At 44.9% G+C, this 21,010-nt stretch overlaps 1 protein-coding gene across 1 annotated transcript in view; it reads left to right on the top strand.

The window, feature by feature from the left end:
* TSN (translin) overlaps positions 1 to 19,386 on the top strand; it is a 143,393-nt gene extending 124,007 nt beyond the window's left edge. The window contains exons 7-9 of the transcript XR_005655779.1: positions 3,791 to 3,859; positions 11,887 to 11,974; positions 19,148 to 19,386. The gene's annotated coding sequence lies outside the window, so the exon portion shown is untranslated. The remainder of the gene's footprint in view (positions 1 to 3,790; positions 3,860 to 11,886; positions 11,975 to 19,147) is intronic.
* The last annotated feature ends 1,624 nt before the right edge of the window (positions 19,387 to 21,010 follow it).

The following is a 21,010-nucleotide window of genomic DNA, read 5'->3' as shown; positions in this document are numbered from 1 at the left end:
AGGTCATGTCTGCATGAAAAGATTCACTTGAGGACGGCGTCGTAGGCTAATAGACAATTGGTGTTAGCTGGCCTTAGGTTTTGTCTATGGTCAGGCAACCTACTTGAACCCAATAGGAACAGCTGTCGCACATTAACCGCGTTGAAATTTGGAGCCTGAGTCTTATTGACGAAGCTGCTTTAGAGTGGTGGAAAGTGTAGATGCCATTTTGCTATATTGTAGCAAAAATGCTTAACGGCTTCAGGTGGGACTCCTGCACTATTCTTGTATGCGGACCTTAGGCCACTACTGTCCAGAGGGAATTGCTTAATGGCCAATGCATCAATGATGAAAAATTGAAAATAAGAGCTTATGAGATGTGTTTTGATCACACTTGGATGAGGATAAAGGAAGAGGAATAAGGTGGAAGTCACCTGAAAATTATGTAGCAATTGCTAGGGAATCACGCAGATGTTAAGTGAACACCTCACGGGTTTCATGTTGGGATCAATGAAGACCCCGCAGGAATCTGTTGTCTACCAGGTGACAAGTCTTGTTGCTGTGTGTGTAGGTTTTTACTTTACTTCTTAGAATGAAACAGACTTCAGAATGTGAAATGTTTTGCACTCGAGTTTACCTTTTAAATGAGATGGGCATGTTGTTGTGTTTTCCAACATCTACCCAACTTCCCCTCGTTTGAGCAGAGGTCTGGTTCTAGGGCCATGGACTTCGATTGTCTTTTTTTTTTCCTACCAAGAGGGCCTTGTTATTGTGTGCCAAATCCTCCACCTAAGGATCCATTAAGTAAAGTTAGGCTAGATTCTGTGGGTTAATGTCTCCACCCTAATTCCTAGAAATGGGAGCAATGCTTGGCTGTGCTACCAAGCTCCCCAGTCGAGTTCCTTACAAAACAGTTCAGTCTTTATGCCAGGTTTCTTAGTGCCCAGACTTCCTTCTCTCACCAGGGGAAAGGCATGGTGCCGTAAGTTATGGTCACCTTTCAATAATTTTCGAAAAGGAAAATCGTGACATGGGACCAGGTTGTGCTGAATGTACTGTTAAGATGACACAGGCTTTGTGCCATTGGCCCAAATTTCTATTGTAAATGCTTTAAAGGGAAGACAGTCTTGGAGCCGTGAAATGAGTCCTCCAGTTTTCCTCCTTTTAGGAGATGACAGCTTGCTTCTGTAGGCCAAGGCATCACAAGAGTTTCTGGTAGCAAGTGCCAGGCTGGGTGTTTGTGTGCCTAGGTCTTCAGTTTGGAATTTGTCACCATATGGATTGTCTTGACGTGGTAGGCCTGTGGCAGTCCACTAGTTCCTTTTAGGAGGTACAAGTTCGTTGCAGATTTCCACAGTCTCTATTCTTATTTCTCTTACGTAAAGAAGGTTTTGCTGTGAGCCTACAATGCCAGCCAGGACTTGTGCACAGAGGATAGGCTTGGAACTGTGGGCTCACGCCACCCCTTCAGCCTCTCTCTAGGAAAGATAAATGATATCCTTTGGGCCAATTTCTCAGCTCTATTCCTGAAAATAGGAAAAGTTATTAGAACTGCAAACAAGATCACCACTCTGGTTCCTGATTAGAAATGCAGGCATGAGACAAGGTCCTAGGTCTCGAGATAAGGTTCTCTTACCTGAAAACAGACTTATCCCGTGGGTTATGTTCTCCTATCTACTAGTTTTTGAAGAGGACAGACTATGCCCTGGGTACCAGTATCCCTTGTACTTTTTGTTTGGATAAGATGGGCTTTGTGCCTTGGGCCCATGTCACTACTCCGTATTCTAACAAGGGAAGGCAGTGTTGCTGGTATAAATGGTGGCCTCTATTTTTCTTAGTTCTGAGATATCAGCATTGTTTGTGCGTCATACACTCCACATAAGTTCTGTTCACCTGGGATCTGTTAAGTGTACTATGAGAAGTTATTTTGTCTAGTCTGTTATAAATAGGATGGTCTTGAACTTGGGTGCCAGGGGCTTCACTCTAAATCCTGTTAGGAGTGTCCAGGGTAGATGTCACAGGCCTAAGTCTCCATTCAGATTCTCTTTGCCTAAAGACAGGCTTGTTGCTATGGGCCTAGGACACCACTCCACTTTCATTCAGAGAAGACAAGCTTAAGGAACTTGATTGGGGAGCTTGGAAGCATGGCCAATCATTGCTCCTAAATCCAGGAAGTAGAGTGGAGACCTTGGCCCACAGAATCTAGCCCAACTTTACTTAATGGATCCTTAGGTGGAGGACTTGGTACACAGTAACAAGACCTTCTTGGTAAAAAAAAAATGTTGATGGAAGTCCATGGCCCAGGACCCTGTTCTTTGCTGGCACTAGGATAAGTTGTGTGGATATTTGAAAACACAATACCCTGCTGGTCTCATTTACAAGGTAAACTCGAATGCAAAACATTTCACATCTGAAGCCTGGTTCATTCTAAGAAGTAAAGTGAAAACCTACACCCATATCAACAAGACTAGTCACATCGTAGACACCAGATTCCTGTGGGGTCTTCCTTGATTTCAATGTGAATCCCGCGAGGTGTTCACTTGACCTCTGCATGATTCCCTGGTGATTGCTACCTGATTTTCAGGTGACTTCCACCTTATTCCTCTTCCCCTATCCTCAACCAAGGGTTTTCAAAACACATCTCATGAACTCTTATTTTTAATATTTCAGCACTGAGACATTGGTCGATAAACAATTCCCTCTCAGCAGTAGTGGCCTAAGGTCTGCATTCAAAAATAGTGTGGGTGTCCCACCTGAAGCCTTTAAGAGTTATGCTCACAATGACTCAGCATTTTTGCTACAATACAGCAAAATGGCACCTACACTTTCCGCCGCTCTAAAGTAGCTTCATCAATGAGACTCAGGCTCCAAATTTCAACGTGGTTAATGTGCGACTGCGGTTCCCACTGCCTTCAAGCATGTTGCCTGAACACAGATGAAATCTCAGGGCAACTCAAAAGTGCGCACCACACCATCACCCAACATCCTGTGATCTCCCTGTGATGCACTCAGTTTAGTCTCTTGACTATTACGTGAATCCCGTGGGAAAACCTGGAGAATATTGCAAGATTCCCTAATTCTTGTTACGAAATTTCCAGGTGACTTCCACCTCATTTTCCTCTGCTGGGCTAAAACAAAGTGTTCAGAACACATTGAAGGAACAACCTCAATGTCAATATCTCAGCTTTCTTTCCATGGTGGTTAAAGCTTTCCCTGGCGGAACTGTTAGTCTGAGGTTTGCTGTATAGAAATTGTGAGGCAGCCGATCTTTCTGCCATGAACAGGTATCTTCACAATAACTCAGCATATTTTCTACAATACAGGAAAATGGCTGCTACTGTTTCTACCGCTATTTGTTCGCTTCCTCATAATACCTTCTCTTACCAGGGGTTTGTATTGGTACTATAAGGTATGATCACCTTTCAATAATTGTTAAAAAGGAAAATTGGTGATGTGAGACCAGGTTGTGCTGAAAACTGTTAAGATGCAGTAGGGTTGGTGCCACTGGCCCAGATTTCTATCGTAAATGCTTTAAAGGGAGGAGAGTCTTGGAGCCGTGAACCTAGTCCTCCATTTTTCTTCCTTCCAGGAGATGACTGCTTGTTCTGTAGGCCAAAGTCTCCACAAGAGTTTCTGGTAGCAAGGGCCAGGCTGGGTGTTTGGTGTTTGTGGGCCTAGGTCTTCAGTCTGGAATTCGTTACGAATTTTGGATGGTCTTGACATTGTGGACCTGCGGCTGTCAACTAGTTCCTTTTAGGAGGTCCAGGCTTGGTGTAGATTTCCACAGTCTCTGTTCTTGTTTCTCTTCCAGAAAGAAGGCTTTTGCTGTGAGGAAGCGACTGGATAGCGGTGGAAACAACAGCCGCCATTTTGCTGTATTGTAAGAAAATGCTGAGTCATTGTGAGGATACCTCTTGATGGTGGAAAGAACGGCTGCCTCAGAATTTTTCTATTGCAAACCTCAGACTACATATTCTGAGAAGGACTGGCTTAACCACCATGGAAAGAAAACTGAGATATTGACATTGAGGCAGTCCCTAAAACGTGTACTGAAAAGTCTTGTTTTAGCCTAGTAGAGGAAAATGAGGTGGAAGTTACCTGGAAATCCTGTAACAAGAATTAGGTAATCTCGTGATATTCACCAGGCTTACGCACGGGATTCACATGACCATCAAGAGACTGGCCTGAGTGCATCATGTGATTTGGGGTGATGGTATGGCACTCAGTTTTTAGTTACCCTTCTACATTCCTTGGTAAAATTCACATAAGCACTGTGAAAATGAGAGTACCTGTGTAACATAGCCACCTAACAGCCTTTCAATCGAAATGTCATGTCTGCATTACAAGACTTGCTTGAGCACAGTGGCATAGGATAACACACTTGTCATTAGTTAGTTACCCTAAAGTTTCATCTTTGGTCAGCTAATCTGCTTGAAGAGAATGGGTATGGTGCTTACATATTAACCATGTTGAAATTTGGATGCTGAGTCTGAACGCCGAAGCTATTTTAGAGTAGTGGAAACTGTAGGCGCCATTTTGTTGTATTGTAGCAAAAATGCTTAGTCATTGTGAGCATAACTCTTAACGGCTTCTGGGGGGCACCCGCACTATTCTTATACATGGAACTTTGGCCAATACTATCAAGAGGGAATTGCTTAAAGGCCAATGCCTCAATACTGAAATATTGAAAATAAGAGTTTATGAGACATGTTTTGAAAACCTTTGGTTGAGGATAGGGGAAGAGGAATAAGGTGGAAGTCACCTAAAAATTACGTAGCAATCACTAGGGAATCACATGGAGGTCTAGTGAACACCTCGTGAGATTCACATGGGGATCAAGAAAGACCCCGCAAGAATCTCATGTCTACCAGGTGACTAGACTTCTTGCAGTGGTGTAGATTTTATTTTACTTCTTACAATGACCAGGATTCACATTGTGAAATGTTTTGCACTCGAGTTAACCTTGTAGATTAAACTGGTGTAGTGTTGTGTTTTCAAACAACCACTCATCTTACCCTAGTCTGAGCAAAGATCTGGGTCTTGGGCTATGGACTTCAATAAACTTTTTTTTTTCCTACAGAGAAGGTCTTGTTACTGTGTGCCAAGTCCACCTACTAACGTTCCGTTAAGTAAAGTTAGGCTAAATTCTGTGGGCCAAGTTCTCCAGTCTACTTCCTGGAAATAGGAGCATTGCTCGGCCGTGCTTACAAGCTCCCCTTTCTTAAAGAACAGTTCAGGCTTTGTGCCAGGTTTCTTAGTGCCCACACTACTTTCTCTTACCAGGAGTAAGGCTTGGTGCTGTAAGTTATGGTTACCTTTCAATAATTGTCAAAAAGGATAATTGGTAATGTGTACCAGGCTGTGCTGAATGCACTGTTAAGACGATACAGGGTTGGTGTCATCTGCCCAATATCTATCATAAATACATTAAAGGGAGGACAGTATTGTAGCCGTGAACCGAGTCTTCCATTCTTCCTCCTTTTAGGAGATGACAGCTTGGCTCTGTAGGCCAAGTTGTCACAAGAGTTTCTGGTATCAAAGACCAGTCTGGGTGTTTGTGAGCCTAGGTCTTCAGTTTGGAATTTGTCACCAATTGGATGGTCTTGATGTGGTGGGCTTACAGCTGTCAACTACTTCCTTTTAGGAGGTCCAGGCTTGGCGCAGGTTTCCACAGTCTCCATTCTTGTTTCTCTTCCAAAAAAGGCTTTTACTGTGAGCCTAGGACTCCAGGTGACATTTGTTCACAGAGGACAGGCTTGGTATTGTGGGGTATGCCACACTTTCAGCCTCTATATGGTAAGATAGAAGATATTTGTTGGGCCAACTTCTCAGATATAATTCCTGAAAATAGGGGAAAAGATTGGAACTGCAAATCAAGGTCAGCACTCTGGTTCCTGATTAGAAAGTCAGGAAGAAGACAAAGTCCTATGTCTTGAGATAAGATTCTCTTCCTGAGGAAAGACGTGCCCTCTGAGTTAAGTTCTTCTATCTACTTGTTTTCAGAGAGGATAGGCTTAGTGCTTTTGGTCCCAGTCTCTCTTGTACTTTTTGTTAGGAAAAGACAGGCTTAGTAACCTGGGCCCCTGTCGCCAATCCACATCCTCACAAGAGAAGACAGCATTGCTGCTACGAAAGGCGGCCTCTATTCTTCTTTTGTTCTGAGATGTCAGCTTTGTTTTGGGGTCATACACTCCTCATGAGTTGCTGTTCACAGGGCATAACTCGAGTGTAGTGTAAGTAGTTATTTCATCTAGGCTGTTAAAAATTGGATGGTCTTGAACTTCGGTGCCTGGGTCTGCACTCTAATTCTTGTGAGGAGAGTCCAGGCTGGATGTCAGAGGCCTAAGTCTCCATTCTAGTCTCCCTTCTATAAAGATGGGCTTGGTGCTGTGAGCCTAGTACACCACTCGACATTCGTTTAGGGAAGACAGGCTTATAACGGTGGGCCCAGGCTAGCACTTCAGTCTTCGTTAGAAAAATACAGAAGAAATGCTGTGACTTGACCTCTCAGCTTGACTTCCTGGAATAGGTGAAGAATTGGACCAGCAAGCCAAGTCACCACTTTCGCTCCTTACAGAATGTCCAGGCCTGGAACCAAGGTTCTATTTCTTCAAGGAAGATATTCTTACCAGAGGAGAGACAGGCCTTGCCATTAAGGTCTCCAATACACTAATTTTAAATGAGGGCACGATTTTTGGCTGTACATGAAGGATCCATTGTATTAGTGTTAGGAAGAAACTGGCTTTCAGTCATGGGCCGGGGATCCAGTCTACATCATTTGAAGGGAGGACAATAGTTTTACCTAAATAGCGGTCTCCTTTATTTTCTATAGAATTCGACAGCTTTAATATGTGGGCCAAGCATTGCATATTAGTTTTTGTCACAGGGTCTAGGATGTTGGTAATGTAGGTAGGTCCTTACCTAGACTGTTCAAAATTAGACAGTCTAAACCTTGGGAGTATGGGCCAGAGAGAGTCACAACAGGTTCACGCTACTGCCCATGGGAAACAGGTGCCCATGAAGAGACTGGTCTGTATGAAACACAGGGAGATCATTTGACAGATGGGGATGATGTAGTGCAAACTTTGTAATTACGAGTGTATATCACTTGAGAAAATTCACATAAACACTGAGAAGTCTGTGTGGAACAGAAGGTGGCCAGGACAGCTTCTTAACTGACCTCCACTGAATGTTGTGTCCAATTACAAATCTTACTTGAGGTCAGTAGTAAATGTGGGCAGTCAATAATCTTTAATTCGCCCCAAGTTTTGCCTTTTTGTCAGGAAAACAGATTTATAGTAGTGGAGGCAGTGGTTGCATATTGGTCATGTTGATAATTTGAGGTTCAGTGTGCTGTGAAGAAGTGACTGGAAAGCTGTGTAAACAATAGCTGCCATTTTGCCGTATTGTAGGAAAAATGCTGAGTCATTGTGAGGATACCTCTTGATGGCAGAAAGAACTGCTGCCTCGGAATTTCGCTATAGCAATTCCCAGACTACAAATTCTGAGATTAAAAGTGGATTAAAAGTTGAGATATTGACATTGAGTCAGTCCCTAAAACATGTACTGAAAAGACTTGTTTTAGCCTAGTAGAGGAAAATGAGGTGGAAGTCACCTGGAAATTTCGTAACAAGAATTAGGGACTCTCACGATATTCTCCAGGTTTTCTCATGGGATTCGCGTGACCGTCAAGAGACTAAACTGAGTGCATCACAGGGAGATCATAGGATGTTGGGGTGATGGTATGGTGCACACTTTTGAGTTACCCTTCTACATTCCTTGATAAAATTCACATAAGCACTGTGAAAATGAGAGTATCTGTGTAATATAGATACCTAACGGTCCTTCAATCAAAAGGTCATGTCTGCATGAGAAGACTCACTTGAGCATGGCGGCATAGACTAACACACACTTATCATTGGTTAACTGCCCTGAGGTTTCATCTGTGGTCAGGCAACATTCTTGAAGGCAGTGGGAACCGCGGTCCCACATTAACCACGTTGAAATTTGGAGCCTGAGTCTCATTGACGAAGCTACTTTAGAGTGGTGGAAAGTGTAGGTGCCATTTTGCTGTATTGTAGCAAAAATGCTGAGTCATTGTGAGCATAACTCTTAAAGGCTTCAGGTGGGACACCCACACTATTTTTGAATGCAGACCTTAGGCCACTATTGCTGAGAGGGAATTGTTTATCGACCAATGTCTCAATGCTGAAATATTGAGAGTGAGAGTTTATGAGACTTGTTATGAAAACACGTGTTTGAGGATAGGGAAAGAACAATAAGGTGGACGTTCCTTGAAAATCACATGTCGATCACTAGGGAATCACAAGGAGGTCAAGTGAACACCTCATGGGATTCACGTGGGGATCAAGGAAGACCCCCTAGGAATTTGTTGTCTACCAGGTGACTAGTCTTGTTGCTGTGGCCGTAGGTTTTCACTTTACGTCTTTGAACAGGGCCTCAGAGTGTGAAACATTTTGGACTCGAGTGTACCTTGTAAATGGGACTGGTGTGGTGTTGTGTTTTCTAAATCCACCTAGCTTACCCTAGTTCAGGTAGAGGACTGGATCCAGGGCCATGGATTTCTATAGACTTTTTTTCTTTACCAAGAAGATCTTGTTACTGTGTGCCACATCCACCACCTCAGGATCCGTTAAGTAAAGTTAGGCTAGATTCTGTGGGCCAAGGTCTCCATTCTACTTCCTGGAAATAGGGGGCATGATTGGCAGTGCCTCCAAGGTCCCCAATCGAGTTCTTTACAAAACAGTTCAGGCTTTATGCCAGGTTCTTAGTGCCCACACTACCTTCTCTTACCAGGTGAAAGGCATGGTGCTGTAAATTATGGTCCACTTTCAAAAATTTTTGAAAAGGAAAATTGGTTATGTGGGACAAGTTTGTGTTGAATGTACTGTTAAGATGACACATGGCTGGTGTCTTCGGCCCAATTTCTTTCATAAATTCTTTAAAGAGAGGACAGTCTTGAAGCCATGCACTGAATCCTCCATTCTTTCTCCTCCTAGGAGATGACAGCTTGGTTCTGTAAGCCAAGGTGTCCACAAGATTTTCTGGTAGCATGGGCCAGGCTGGTTATTTGTGGGCCTAGGTCTTCAGAATGGAATTTGTTATCAATTGGGTGTCTTGACATTGTGGGCCTGGGGCTTTAACTAGTTCCTTTTAGATGGTCCAGGCTTGGTTCAGATTTCCACAGTCTTCTTTCGAGACGAGGGCAGCACGTGTGGTTTTTTATGGTGACACAGATGTATATTTTGATACCAGCAATTACAGGCTCAGTATTGTAGTGAGTGCGGCATGTCTCACTGCCTGCCCGCCGGCTTGTCACGTGGAGGGACGGAATTAAAGCGGTTTCATGACAACCTTGCCTCTGCTGGAGCTGCTTCTGTCCACAGTGTGGAAGGCAAGTCTGGCTGGTCTGTGCTGACTTGAATAAACTCTGTATCCTGGCTCCAAAAAAAAAAAAAAAAAAAAAAAAAAATGAGTGTCGGACTCCAGGCAACATTTTTTCACAGAGGACAGGCTTGGGACTGAGGGCTTATGCCACCCCTTCTGTCTTTTTTGGGCAAAGTTAGAAGAAATGCTGTGGGCTAATTTTTCAGATCTACTTCCTGGAATTAGCAGCAGGGAATGGAACTGCAAACCAAGGTCAGCACACTGGTTCCTAATTAGAAATGTAGGCAAGAGACAAGGTCCTAAATCTCGAGATAAGACTCTCTTACATGAGGACAGGCTTGCCCTGTGGGTTAAGTTTTCCTATCTACTAGTTTTCAGAGAGGACAGGCTTAGTGCCTTGGGTCCCAGTATCCCTTCTACTTTCTGTCAGGAAAAGACAGTCTTTGTGCCTTGGGCCCATGTCACCAATCTACATCCTCACAAGAGAATACAGTGTTGCTGGTATGCAGTCTATGTCATTTGAGTAGAGGACAGTACTGTTACTTGAAGATCAGTCTCCTTTGCTTTCAGTAGGAATCGGCAGCTTTGATCTGTGGGCCATGCACTGCATATTAGTTTCTGTCACAGGGTCTAGGATGTTGGGTGTGTGTAGAGGTCCTTAGTTTAGTCTGTTCAAAATTAGACAGTGTTAACCTTGGGAGTCAGGCCTAGAGGGAGTCAAGGCAGGCTCACCTGACCACTCATGGGAAACAGGTACCCATCAAGAGACTGGACAGTATGAAACATAGGGAGATCATGTGACAGATGGGAATATGTAGTGTTCCCTTCACAATGAAGAGTGCATATCACTTGAGAAAATTCACATAAACACTAAGAAAACATTTGTCTGTGTGGAATAGAAGGTAGCCGAGACAGCTTCCTAACTGACCTCCAAACAAATGTAGTGTCCACATTACAAATTTTCCTTGAGGTCGACGATATATGCAGGCAGTCAATGAACCTTAATTCATTTCACGTATTGTTTGTTTGTCAGGAAACCTGTTTTATGGCAGTGGAGACGGCGGTCGCACATTAGCTGCGTTGATAATTGGAGGTTGAGGGTCTGTGAGGAAGCCACTGGATAGCCATGGAAACAACAGCTGATATTTGGCTGTATTGTAGGAAAAATGCTGAGTCATTGTGAGGATACTTCTTCATGGCAGAAAGAATGGCTGCCTCAGAATTTCTCTATAGCAAACCTCAGACTACAAATTCTGTGAAAGACTAGTTTAACTACCATGGAAAGAAAACTGAGATATTGACATTGAAGCAGTCCCTAAAAAGTGTACTCAAAATGCTTGTTTTAACAAGCACAGGAAAATGAGATGGAAGTCATCTGGAAATTTTGTAACAAGAATTAGGGAATCTTGTGATATTCACCAGGCTTACCCACGGGATTCACGTGACCATCAAGAGACTGGCCTGAGTGCATCACAGGGAGATCACGTGACATTGGGGTGATGGTGTGGTGCTCACTTTTGAATAACGCTTCCACATTCCTTGGTAAAATTCACATAAGCACTGTGAAAATGAGGGTATCTGTGTAACATGGCCACCTAACAGCCCTTCGATCGAAAGGTCATGTCTGCATGAGAAGACTTGCTTGAGCACAGTGGCATAGGCTAACATATACTTGTCATTAGTTAACTGCCCTTAGACCAGTTTGTGACTTTGCCTTTCCTACCTGTTGCCTTGATGTGGCTCCTTCTTTATATTTTCAGATATATATGTATGATCAGCTAGAATTCAGGTGATTCTCCATGTTGATTATTTTATAATTGGGTTATAATTTCAATGCAGACCTGGGAGGAGGTGAACCCTGCTTTTACCTAGTCTGCCATCTTTCACTATCTCAAACATGAAAATTCTTAATTAAAAGCGGGTCATGGTGATGAGGAATTTTCTACTCAAATGGCTAACCTTGTAATCAGCTCCCTGTTCTGCTTCTGTAGACATGCTTGCTACATAGGCCGAAGGGCAGGGTGACCTCGAGATCAACTGAAGATTCACCCTCCCCTTTGCTTGTTCTGTCTAGATAGCAGATGTATTGCCTAAGTTCCTGTCTGAAAATCTCATGCTCTGTAACTGCCCGTAGCCCATAGCATCTTGCACGCTCTGTAACCGCCTGAGGACGAATTAACCAATCAGCCCATGCCAACTATAATTGTGTGGATAAATCCTATAAAAGTAAGATTAGCCCTGAGCTCGGGACTCAGATCTTCAGAGTGCTAGCTCTTCTGGGACCGCCAGCATGATAAACCTGAGTTCTCCAATTCTTTATGTGGTGCTTGGTTTCTCACCGGTCTGATTTTTCTGCAACATTTCTGGAGGCCCCAGTGAGATTCTGACCATGCTGGCCCTTTGAGCTGCTGAACTGGTGGCTTGGCCAGGCTGGGCTGGAGAGGCTCCAAGATGAATGAGAAGGCGCATCACCTGACAGTATTCTGGGTTCTCTTTCAGATTGGAGCTCTGACTCTCCGGATGGCCGAGCCCTGACCAGACTCAGAGGAGGGACGGACCAACTCACCAGGAATAGCCACAGGATAAGGTAAGGCCCCAGGGCTCAGCACCCCAGTCAGGTTCTGTTTTCAGATGGAAGAGGAGCTTGATCACCTCCTAAAGTCTTCAGTTAGAAGACACTGGTCAGGGTCTTCCTGGGGGTGGTTGTGGGGAGACAAAGGTCAGGGCCTTCCAAAAAGCGGGGAGGCAATGTTTTAACATCTGGTGTGTGAATGTGCAAGTAAATGAGCGACCTAGCAGGTTTGACTTGGTCAGGTACAAATTTGTGGCTATATGACTGGGTACCCGTAAGGTCCCCTAAAGGCTATGGAGTCTGAGTGGACTCGTCTACGATTCTGTGATGCACAGCATATGGTCCAGGGAGGCATTGGACTAGTATCCGATCATAAGTCACAAAGTTGAGTCTGCTACGGCCAAGGATTACCAAAGCTCTTTCGAGACACGGCCAGACAAGCACCTGAGTGGTCTCCTCTTTGGAGGAGGCACCCACTCTTGTTTGTCTTTGCACCACCAACACAGGGTGGGATATACAAGGAGGGGAAACAATTGATTACTGATTTAGCTTAAGAATTGTCTATCTCCAAATGGCCCTTTTGATATAGGGGCCCTCTGTCAAATTATTTTCTTGAAATTTTAAGGTCTATTTTCCCCCTCCATTACGAAGCTCCCTAAGGCAATATGGGTGGAGTTTCCTCTAAGCCAATTGTCTTAAATTGTATGTTGAAAAATTTTAAGAAAGATTTCCCAGGGTATTACGAGGTCAAATTGACCCCAAGAAAACTTCGCCTCTTTGTGAGCTTGAGTGGCCTGCTTTCAGGGTAGGATAGCCTTCCGAAGGGACCCTAGACGTCCCCACTCTTAGAGCTGTATACCTGGTAGTGACAGGGATCCCTGGACATCCAGACCAGTTTCCATACATAGACTCATGGTTGAAAATCACTACTGTAGTGCCCCCTTGGGCCTGGTTCTGCGCAAATAAGCAGGGAAAGAATAAGGTACTTGTGGCTCGACTGACTCAGGGAAAGGACAAGGAAGAGCCAGCAAGAGTCATCCACCAAGGGGACCCTGAGGAAGAACCTCTCTTCCCACTACCGTACATCCCAACAGTTCCACTAGTCCCTGCACAGCCACTCTACCCCCCAATTACCTGACAGCCATCTGCTATCGGTGCCTTCGCCACCCCAACAGCCTTAGTGGCCACCAAGCCCAAATCCACAGCGCATCTTCGCTCAGCCACACAGCCAGCCCAGCAGGCTGTGCCTCTCAAGATGCCTCTCTGAGAGACACGAGGCTCTCCTGAGATTAGCAAAGATGGTACACTTCAGCCAGGCCGCCCTGTTCTCTACTATCACCCTTTCAGCACAACTGACCTCCTCAGCTGGAAATATCATACCTCGTCCTATTTGGAGAAACCCTAGGCAATGATTGACCTGCTTGAGTCCATCTTCCAAACCCATCAGCCTATGTGGGATGACTGTCACCAACTCCTCCTAACTCTCTTCAACACTGAAGAACGATGCCGAATTCTGTCAGAAACATGAGGGTAGCTCCAAGAACAAGCACTGGACAGTGTACTAGACTCCATAGCATGGGCCTTGGGGGCTGTGCCTGATGCCAGGACCAACTGAGACTTCAACATCCTGAACAGAAGAGAATCTCTCGACAGGTACTGGCAGGCTTGAAAGCTGGGGCCAGAAAGCTGACAAACATTTCCGAAATGGCACAAGTACTCCAGAAGCCAGATGAATCACCCACAGAGTTCTATGAGAGACTATGCGAGGCATTCTGGGTGTATACCCCTTTTGACCCTGAAGCATGAGAAAACCAATGCATGGTCAACACAGTATTCGTGGCTCATTCTTACACTGATATCCACCACAAGATGCAGAAATTAGAGGGCTTTGCTGGGATGAATGTCACCCAGCTGTTGGAGGTTGCAAAAAGGTATTTGTGAACCATGACCGGGAGGCTCAAAAGATAGCTGATAAGTGGATGGAATAAAAAGTGTTCCTGCTGGCAGCCGCATTAGGGAACCAGGCCTGGTACAACAGACTGCTCCCCCATGGAAGGGAGAGACCAAAAGGAGACCACCACTACACCATGACCAATGCACCTACTGCAAAGAGACCGGCCATTGGAAAAATGAGTGCCCCACTGCGAGAAGATGTCTGAAAGGTCAAAGAAGTTCAATCAACCCCATGAAAGAACATACCAGCCTGAACCAGTCATCCAAGACCTTATTGGCCTGGCCGGAGCAAAGTCAGACTAGGGACGACTGGGCTTCCTTATCCTGGGTCCCTGGGAGCCTATGGTTGCAATAGAAGTAGAGGCCAATCAATGATCTTTATGGTAGACACTGGGGCTTAACACTCTGTGGTGACCACGCCTGTGGCTCTCCTTACAGACTGAACAACAACTATCAGGGGACCGAGCTGCCCTCTTGTTTTGCAAAGCCCACTCATGTCGGTTAGAGGGCCACCTAGTGACTCATGAGTTCCTGTACCTACCAGAGTGCACCATCCCTCTTTTGGGTAGAGACTTATTAATGAAGCTTGGAGCACAGATCATTTTTGCCCCTGGGAAGCCCACCAATCTCACCCTGGGGAGCCAACCTGCTCTAATTATGGCTCTGACTGTGCCCAGGGAAGATGAATAGTAGTTCTATTCTCTGGAAAGAAAACAAAGAAATTGAACCAGCCTGCTAGAAGAGTTACCTGCTATCTGGGCAGAAAAGGGACCCCCAGGTCAGGCCAAAAATCACGCACCCATCGTGGTAGACCTGAGGCCAGGAGCCACTTCTGTCACACAAAGGCAATATCCAGTGCCGTGGGAAGCACTTGGAAATTCGGGACCACATCCAGTGTTTGTGTGATACCGAAATTCTAGTTGAATGTCAATCACCTTGGAACACTCCATTCTTACCTGTCAAAAAGCCTGGAGGGAATGACTACCGCCCTGTCTAGGACCTCTGCATCATCAACTATGCAGTGGTCACCATCCACCCAGAGGTCCAGAACCCGTACACCCTCCTGAGGCTGGTTCACCTGCCTCAATCTCAAGGATGCCTTTTTCTGCCTCTGGTTTGCCTTTGTTTGGGAAGACTCACATACCAGGAGAAAGACACTACTGACTTGGACTCAACTGCCACAGGGCTTCAATAATTCACCCACCCTGTTTAGAGTAACACTGGCCACAGATCTTGCTGTCTTCCCTGGAGAGACTTTGAATTGCACCCTACTCTAGTACGTAGATGACCTGTTGCTGGTAGCCCTACCTAAGAAGACTGCTGGAGAGGTACTAGAGCTAGCCCTACTCTCTACCACGGGATACAAGGTGTCATGGAGGAAGGCACAAATCTGCAAAAAGGAGGTCAGATACCTTGGGTTCATCATCTCAGAAGGACATTGGGCACTTGGACATGACAGGGAACTGGCCATTTGTTTAATACCTTGGCCAAACACTAAGAAATTGGTCTTTGTATTCCTAGGGGCTGCTGGATTTTGCCGGATCTGGATACCAGGTTTCTCTGAAATTTTCAAGCCACTGTACAAGGCCACAGCTGGGTCCAGAAAAGACCTCCTGGGATGGGGCACCAAACAAGAAAAGGCTTCCAGAGAAATAAAGAGACTTTTAACCAGTGCCCCAGCATTAAGACTATTGGACATGAAAGGGGACTGTAACCTATTCATACATGAGAAGAATTATACTGCACTGGGGATCCTCACACAAACAATCGGGCCATGGCAGCACCCGATTGCATATCTGTCCAAATGACTAGATCCAGTGGCTGCAGGATGGCCACCATGCTTCTGGGCCTTAGCTGCCATGGTAGTCCTGGTCAGAGAAGTGGACAAGCTCACGCAGGGACAAAATGTAAATGTAAAGGTCTCCCATGATGTTACTGCATTAATGAATACTCAGGGACACAAGTGGCTGACCAACACCGGGATAACTCATTAACAGGGACCGCTTTGCGAAAATCCACGTGTCCGCCTCGAGATTGTGTGGACGCTGAACCCTGCTACTTTTCTGTCTACTGAGGAGGGACCTCCTGACCATGATTGTGAAGGGGTCATGGATGAAGTCTCAAGCAGGCCGGGCTTGATCGACGTTCCTCTTCAGAACCTAGAACTGGTATTGTTCACCGATGGGAGCAGCTTCATCCAGGAAGGACAGCGCAAAGCCGGCTACGCAATAACAACCACAGATGAGGTAATTAGAGCTGAGGCTCTGTCACAGGGCTGGTCGGCACAGCGGCCGAGCTATGGGCACTCATCCAGGCTCTGCAGTAGGCTGAAGGGAAACAGGCCAATATCTATATCGACTCAAGGTATGCCTTTGCTACTTCGTATGTACATGGAGCCCTTTATAAAGGGAGGGGACTATTGTCAGGAGGAAAAGAAATCAAGAACAAAGAAGAAATCCTTCAACTGTTAGAGGCAGTCTGGAAGCCTTGTCAAGTGGCAGTCATTCACTGCAAGCGCCACTAGAGAGGTACCGACACTATTAGTAGGAGAAACCAACTGGCAGACCAAGCAGCTAAGGAGGCTGCCAACCAACCAAGTGCCACAATGGGCCCTGAGCTAGTCTCCAAATTTCTCCTAGCACCAGAATTGCCTCTGTCCCAAAAATACACCAAGGAAGAAGAACAATGGGCCCTAAGTGAAGGGGGAACCAAGAGAAAGGAGGGCTGAGGGCTGGCGGGAGCTTCCAGATCAAAGACTCTTTATTCCTGCTGCGGTGGCATCTCAGTTGATAACACAACATCATGAGTTTACTCACCTAGGGAAGGCTACTTTAGAAGGCCTGTTAGGCTGCTGCTATTTCATACCCAGGCTCCCAACCTTGTGTGCCCAGATCAGTGCTAGATGTATAACACACATGAAACAATGCTGGCCAGAGGCCAAAATCCAATCCAGGGGTGCAAACAATTGGGACTATGCCCTTCGAAGTGGACTTTACTGAGGTCAAGCCCTGCCAGAGCCACTGATACTTGCTTGTATTAGTTTGCACCTACTCCAGATGGGCTGAAGCTTTCCCTACACACACTGAATGGGCACGAGAAGTAGATAGATTTTCCCTTATTGAGGGAAATTGTTCCAAGATTCGGGCTGCCACTCTATAAAATCTGACAGGGGACCTGCCTACTTGTCTAAGGCAGTCCAGACTCTGTCTAAAGCTCTAGGAATCAAATGAAAGCTCCACATAGCCTACAGGCCACAAAGTTAGGGAAAGTTGAGCGCATGAATTGGACCCTTAAGACCACTCTAGCTAAGCTTTGTCAGGAAACCCAGTTACCTTGGATTGACTTGTTACCTTTGGCTCTACTCCGAGTACAGTGCACCCCAAGGCCTTCGGGCTACTCCCCTTTTGAAATCCTTTACAGGAGACCTCCCCCAGTGATAGGGAAGCCAAAAGGAGACCCTTGACTTATAGCTGACCTAGAAATGTTCAGACACCTTCAGGCCTAGGGAAGATCCTCCACCACACCACCCAGGAAACCCTAGAAAGAGGCCCTATCCCCTTAGGAAATTGGGTCCATCCCTATTGGCCAGGAGATGAAGTATGGGTTAAAGACTGGAAGAAGAAGCCACTCCAGCTGATCTGGACTGGCTCTCACATTGTTATATTAGCAACTCCCACTGCTGTTAAGGTTGCAGGTGTCACCCCATGGGTCCACCATACCGGGTAAAGAGAGCGATGCCTCTGGAAAAATGGGAGACTTGGATTGCAGAGTCTCTTCCTGATCAGCTGCTCTGAGTCACATTTCGGAGGCAGCAGAGGGCTACCTGAGATCTTCGGCCCTATTCTGGCCACCCCCAGAAGCTGGCCAGTCTATGCACGGCAGAAGCTTGAGGATCAACCGTCCAGATTGTCCAGATGTATTGTTATCATCCTTTAGCCCTAACCCTCTTTAGTATACTTGTCCTGCTGCTTGCTTCAAGGTTTGCCTCAGTAGCACCCACCAGTTGGACCCTGAGTCAAAGAGTCACTTTAGCCCTGACCTATTTCGCCTACGTCGGGATCCTATCAATTCTTGCATGTTCAGGCTAAACCCTTTTTCAATACATTTCTAGAGGCTTTGTCTAATTGCCATTAGTTATTTCAATTTTTTATAACCATGAGGAAAATCCTTCCTTTGTTAATTCTAGTAGGATTTTATATTCGGGTGTCTTTTATCACCCTATAATGGAATTTTGGATACCAAGTACTTATATAGAACTCTTAATTTAGCTTATTGTCTCAAACTCTTCTAACAATGACTTATTGGTTCTGCCTATCTCCATCTTTTGCCCGCTACTTGGCTTCCCTATCCCCATCTGGTACTGGGCTACAAGTAACATGACTCTTCACCCCAAGTATTGAGGAGGCAGCCCATTTGAACTGCCAAATTACTGACAGGATGGGCAGTTAAACTCTTAATGTCCTACAGAACCAAATGAGCGATACAATTCATTTCCCTTCTTACAGGCCTTGGTATTGCCACAGGGGTAGGCACTGGCACAGCCTGCCTAGCCTCCTCCCTGTCTTATTACCAAAGGTTATCTAAGGACCTATTTGACAGCTTAGAAGACATATCCAAAAGCATTGTCACTTTACAAAGCCAATTAGATTCCTTAGCAGGAGTAGTTTTACAAAACCGTGGGGGACATGATCTTCAAAGGGCCGAAAAAGGAAGGTTATACTTATTTTTAGAAGAAGAATGTTGTTTTTATGTTAATCAATCTGGTATAGTTAGAGATGCAGCCAAGATGCTCACAGACAGAGCCTCAAAAATCCACCAATGATTGAACGAGTCATGGGGGTCCTGGTCCAGAATATGGAGTTGGGGATCCTGGCTTCTCCCACTTGCAGGTCCTCTCCTCATGCTCTCCATAGCTCTCTTATTTGGTCCCTGTGTCCTGAACTATCTTGTTAAGTTTTTCTCCTCACGCTTAGAATCTATAAAGTTACAAATGGTTGTGACATCTAGACCACCCTTTTATCAGCCTCTAGGCCAAGAAAATCAAGAGGTTGATGCCCTATAAGAATTTAAAGGGCATCAAAAGGGGGAATTGAAGAGTGATTTTCCACTCAAATGGCTACCTTGTAATCAGCTCCCTGTTCTGCTTCTGTAGACATGCTTGCAACAGAGGCCGAAGGGCAGGGTGATCTTGAGATTAACTGAAGACTCACTCTCCCCTTTGCTTGTTCTGTCTAGATAACAGATGTGTTGCCTAAGTTCCTGCCTGAAAATCTCATCCTCTGTAACTGCCTGTAGCCCATAGCAACTTGCGTGTTCTGTAACCATCTGAGGACGACTTAATCAATCGCCCATGCCAATTGTAGCTGTGTGGATAAGCCCTATAAAAGTAAGGTTACCCCTGAGCTTGGGGCCCAGATCTTCAGAGCGCTAGCTCTTCTGGGACCGCCAGCAAAATAAACCTGAGTTCTCCAACACTCTGTGTGGTGCTTGGTTTCTCACCTGTCTGATTTTTTTTGTAACAATAGCAGGTAGCCACATCCTTGGCCTTGACCAAGGTCAATCTTTACCTTAAGAGAGGCTGTTTATTGTCTTTTTGCATCTAAGATAACATAGGTTGATGTAAGAAATGTCCAGGCTTGTAGAGAATTTTAATGAGTTTATTTGAGCCAAACTGACAACAATTGTCAGGAAGCAAAATTTCAATGGATTAAAAAATGCTCCAGAGAATGATAGTTTTGCGTCTTATTTTATACATTAGAATCAAGGAGGAGACATTAGAAGGATTTACATGAAATTTATTGGTGGTAGATTAAGGAGGCAAGAGAAAGCAAAGCAGGGAAACCTCTGGGATTAGATAAAAAGGCAAAATAGAGAAACACATACTTATTTTACATTGTTGGGTACAGGATAGTTAATGATTAATATTTATAGCACATAGAAATGGTATGCGGGGGAACAAGATAATAATGAGGGATTTTGTGGTTTTCTGCTCTGGTGTGAGCCTGTGCTCTGAGGAGTCTGGCAAAGGAGATTACTCTGACTTTCCAAGGTGTTATCTTAGATGAAAAAAAGGCAATAGGCAGTCTTAAAGTAAAGACTGACCTTTGTCAAGGAAGCTACAGGCTTAGGATATGACTACCCACCATGACCCACTTTTAGTTAGGAATTTTTATATTCAGACCATCCTATGTGCTTACTTTCAGTCTCTGAGTTCGTAAGACCCATCATGCAGGCTTCCCCTGAGCTTCTCAGGTTTAGTGTGTATGTTAGGCACTTAGGTAGACATGAATGATGGGAGGAATGCAGGCCCAACTCAGAGACCTTCTTTAGGACCTCCCTGAAACACCCCTATTGTGGTTAAAAATTACCATTAAAGGAAGTAAAAACCACAAAACTAACCGCTGGTTTAGTCCAGTCACAAGCTTGAGCAGTTAGTAGGTATACTGTCCATCCTTGACCTTAGCCTCATTATACCATCATTATATCATACATATACTCAGAAGTTCATGACTCTGATTATAACAGACTGAATTCTGGATGACCACATGTACAATGACAAATGGTTATATAACAGCCAACTTAGATGACCTCATATGCCAATCATCTAGCAGCATGCTTGTAACCTCCCCTCATGGCCCAGATATAATGCAGACCTCCCTACTTCTATGGCACTGCGGCCATCCCTGGCATAGACCATTTCTCTCTTGAAATGTACTTTATTAAAACTTTTCCTAAATTTCACTAATCTGTAAATCTTTATAGCTTCGGAGGAAAGAAGCTATAAAGTCGTTCAGAGCTACTGGGGGTAATGACAGAGTTAGACCATCACCAGCAGTAACACATACCTTTGAAATGTCAGAATAATTTTCCAGATTCCTCAAAGTTACAACTGCCAACACTAGAGCACAAAACCACATTGTTATCTTGTTCCCCACATACCATTTATATGTGCTATAAATGTTAATCATTAACTATCCTGTACCCACCAATGTAAAAGAAGTATGTGTTGCTCTATTTTGCTTTTTATCCAGTTTCAGAGATTTCTCTGCCTTGCTTTCTCCTACTTCCCTAATCTACCACTAATGAATTTCATGTAAC

This window comes from Pteropus medius, unplaced genomic scaffold, assembly GCF_902729225.1.
Source record: "Pteropus medius unplaced genomic scaffold, Ma_sr-lr_union100, whole genome shotgun sequence".
Lineage (NCBI taxonomy): Eukaryota > Metazoa > Chordata > Mammalia > Chiroptera > Pteropodidae > Pteropus > Pteropus medius.
The sequence above is the reverse complement of the archived record's forward strand: the minus strand, read 5'-3'. Positions and strand labels throughout refer to the sequence as shown.